This window comes from Rosa chinensis, chromosome 7 (genome assembly GCF_002994745.2).
Source record: "Rosa chinensis cultivar Old Blush chromosome 7, RchiOBHm-V2, whole genome shotgun sequence".
Classification (NCBI taxonomy): Eukaryota; Viridiplantae; Streptophyta; class Magnoliopsida; order Rosales; family Rosaceae; genus Rosa; species Rosa chinensis.
Window position 1 is genome coordinate 48456641 of NC_037094.1, and position 4622 is coordinate 48461262.

Here is a 4622-nt window from a genome sequence, read left to right on the forward strand (position 1 = left end):
CAATTTCAGGTCCACTTGATCCACTAGGAATGCAATCTGTTGCAGCCTTGACCTTGTTTTTCTCCAATAGCTCCCTTGGTTTGGGCCAGATTATATCTTCTAATTATTAGTAGGGAATATTGTACCCAAAGGATTGGAAAACCCACTCTAGCTAGGGAAAACTTAAAGGGTGCTAGATGAATATACAAATGTACAAATCACAAATAAGGGCTCACCAATGAACCAAAGTTCATGGTGAATATATGTAAGATGGTGTAGTGGTTTGATTTTGGTTTTGGAGATGGTTTCAACTCAAATTAACACAAAATAAGAATGGATAAACTAGATGTGATAGAATGGATAAAAGTTAGAGCCTTAGGTTGTTCACCATAGTCTCCCTTGCATGCATTGATGTTCAAACTATAAGTAATGCAATTCTAAGTATCCAATTACCCTCTTAGCATCCAAATAAGACTACTAAGGCCCAAACTTGTTTGATTTTATTAATTTCCACTAGATAAGTGCTAAATTAACTACCCAAGAACAAGTTATATTGCCGGATAAGTATCAATTCCTTGCTCCTAGATGCATAAAGGTTTGAGTTTAGATAATCAAGCAAGTAAACCAATCCTAGATCTAGGTGATTTTAACTCACTACCCTCACAAACACACCTAGTGTGCTATCATGCTATTAATGTTCAAAGCTAGCAACTCTCTAAACATTATTCATGTAATGACAAATGCAAAGTATTCAAATACAAGCATTTATTTCTTGAATTAGCATGTGAACATGAACATGAAAATTGCATCAAATAAGATTCAAACATCAATTCATTATTGACTTGATGCATATACTCTAGCAAGCAGACGAATCGTGTCAAGATAGGGAAGTATTAAGCCCAAAATTATCGTACCACGGGGATTAGTGGCTAACCCATAATCCTTGGGTAGTCGGGACTAAAGTCACTAAGCAAACAAAATAAAAATAAAGTAAATAAAATAAAAATGTTAATCTAAGGCATCAAACCTTAGCAATGCTTGGCTTTGGTTTTCACCAAAGCCTAAATAAAACTAAGAGCCTAGTGATGATTATCTACAAAGAGTCGGAGTTCAATATTTTGATAAATGATTTTAGATTAACAAAATGTAAAGAAATGTAAAGCAATTAATATAAATGCAAAGGAAACAATAAAAATGAGAATGTCGGGTGCTAGAGAGGCTCCTTCACCCAAATTCTATGTGTCGGAAGCTAATCTAATGTAGATACATATCTCCTACTTTGGCGATAGTCATATCCAAGGCGGTTCAAGGCTCAAGGATCGAAATTCCCTTTCATGGTCTTCTTACTCCGTTCAAGGGTCGTAGGAACTCACTTGACATGAATTAGAGCCGGTTCAAGGGTCCTTAATTCACATCAAGAGGCCTAAAGATCGAGGAATTAGACTGCCAAGCTACCTGCTTGCGCAATCACGCAACAAGTGTAAATCACCATACTTATAACCTCTCGAATACGAAATTGAAGGTTTCTAGTTTAAGAATTAGAGGGAGTCAAGACTCTAACTCCATCCTAGACATGCTCAAAAAATCACACCCTAGAGCTGACTAGGTTCCTAGACATGCATTTCAACCCAACAAAAATAGATATAAGCATCCATCATATGAAAATTGCATCATTACATTAAATTAAATATCTTTTACACAAAATTTGGGATAGGGCACACAACCCTAACCCCCAACAAGGAAATTACTCACAACCCATAATTATAGACATCAAAACTACAAAATTCAAATAGAAAATAAAAGAGAACTGTAGGAGAAAACAAGAATAGTCACAAATGACTAGTCTTGAATTACAACTCCGACAATTACCCAAGTCTTGAATCTTGTACAGGTAGAAGCTTTTGATGAATCCTTAAAGTTTTAAGTGAGTAATCCTTCAATTTCCTAAACTAAAACTAAAACAATATGGAAAATGGAAGAAGATGAGAAGAGAGTGAGAGCAGCCCAAAGGGCTGCCCTGTTTTTGGTGCTGCGGCGCTGCTTGTCCCCCTTCCAAAATGAGAGAGTGAGATGTTAAATAGGTCTTCGGCACTTAGGAGAACAGAATGAAAGGTGAGATGTGTGTGAGTGTCCAAAAAGAAAAATCTCTTTTCATCGAATGATCAGAAACAGGCACGTGTGCCTTTAATTGAACCATTGCTTAATTGTCAATGTAGCTGCTGTGGGGAGGTGGGAAAGAAATTAGGACCACGTGTCAACTCTTGGTTTATTGGATTAAACCAAAGACCAATACGTGCATGCATGTTTAATTAACAGGTTAATTAAAGGACTAAATACTGTTTAGTCCTTGAGCTTTTGACCATAAAACACTTCAGTCCTTGACCTTCTAATTTCACACGTTTAGTCCCTGTACTTCAAAATTTCAGACCAATAGGTCCTTGTCATCTAAAAGTCGTGGCGAAATGTCTATTATGCCCTCAGTTCTTTGTTTTTTTAATAAATTTATTCCTTTCTCTTTTTTTATTTTATTTTTTTATTCTTTTTTTTTTCAAACATAAAGAAAGAAAGGAAAAAAAACAGAAAAAAAAATAGAAAGAAAGAAAAGGAAAAAAAATTCCTTTTCAAAAAAAAATAAAATAATTAATTAAATTAAAAAAAAAACTGAGGGCATAATAGACATTTCACCGCGACTTTTAGATGGCAAAGACCTATTGGTCTGGAATTTTGAAGTACAGGGACTAAACGTGTGAAATTAGAAGGTCAAGAACTGAAGTGTTTTATGGTCAAAAGCTCAAGGACTAAACAATATTTAGTCCTTAATTAAATAATGATTAATTGGTTAATTAATCAATGCTTAATTGGTTAATCAAAGCACTATAATCTTGTCCTTTTGTCGAGAATTTTGATTTTCACTATTTTGCATCGTTTTTGTGTCCCCTTTCGCAACTCCGCTTATTTCCTACAAAATAAATAAAAGTGGATTAATTACATAATAATTAGTCTAAGGATTACGTAATTCTAGTGTTTAGAATGCAATTACGCGCATAAAAATGCGTGTAATCATATCTCCACACTTGAACTTTGCTTGTCCTCAAGCAAACTAAATGAAACATAATCCAAAAATATGCTAACTCACAAACATAAAGATTGTGTAGTATTAGCCTTTCCAACCATAACCCGTGGAGAACTAATTATTGTGCATATGATCATTAAGTTGACAAAGCACAACATAGGACTTATGAATTTCTAAGGCAAAAATGCACATGTGAGAAATGCTCAAGTATATGCATGTGTTGACCATGTATCAAATCAATCCACTATAATCAAATAGACATATAGAAGACCCGACATAACTCACTAAACTCACATAGGTTCACTAAATATTACCACTCAAGTGTTTAAGGACTATATGTGTTTCACTCAAAAGCAATTTCACAACATGCGCCACCATATGCTTGCTTTTCGATCTCATTTCCGCTAGTTAGCTCAGAACATTTAAGATCAAGAGGTCTTTTATTTGGTTGTAATAGAGCTAAGGGCAAGTGATTAAGAGAAATGAAGGATAAGGAAATACAAAGTCTATAGAAGCCAATGAAGCGACTTTCTCTTGTAGAGATATATGACTTTTGCTTTCAAATGCTAAGTTACTCACTCTATTCCCAATATACAACCCACACTACACTATACTATAAACAAAAATAATGCTAGCTATTTTTTTTTCTCAACATATATATTTTTTTCAATCACCTTTTTCTTTTTCTATTTTTTTCTTTTTCTTTTGAACTTCTCCTCTCTCTCTCTCTCTTTTTGAACTTTCTTATGTGTTTCTTCGGAAATCAAGGTGAAAATGAGGTAACCAAAGGAGTTCAAAATATAGGTGAGAATGAAAATGAGGTAACTGAAAGAGTTGAAGATATAGGTGAAAATGAAAATGAGGTAACCGAAGGAGTTGAAAATATAGGTGAACATGAAAATGATCAAACAAAAAATATGGAAGAAACAAATGTGCTTGAAAGTGACTGTATTTCCTGTGAAGCGTAGGGTTATAAGAAAGAAACATTTTGATGAGATTCCTGATACAGATAGAGAACAACAATCAGCTCAAGAAGATTTTAGAATTGATTACTTTCTTGTCTTAGTTGATAGGCAAAATTTTAAGAACAATACATGAGGTATGGACCACTGAGAATTAAGTTTTTATACTTTACAAAACTGAAGAACGGTGTCTGAGTTTCAAAACCCGACCTAACATAAGTACATGCCGTCAATAACACCGTTAATCCTTATGCCATTTTTCATTTTTCTAAGGGTAATTTTGTATTCTCTCTCTCTCTCTCTCTCTCTCTCTCTCTCTCTCTCTCTCTCTCTCTCTCTCTCTCTCTCTCTCTCTCTCTTCCGAAACTCCATAGCCATCTTCACCAATTCAATCAAGGGTTCTTATACAAACCAAAAACCTAATTCTTAACATCATCATGGTGGTGGGTTTCTAGCTCCAATTGACAAATTCGTCTTCTCCGACCTTCAACACCAACTCAAACTTCTCGAAACCCATCAATGAATTGGAGCTCAACTTGGGTCATCAACTTCCAGCATTAACTATGCTAAACCCAAATCAATTTGTCAAATTTTAAGCTACCCAGAAG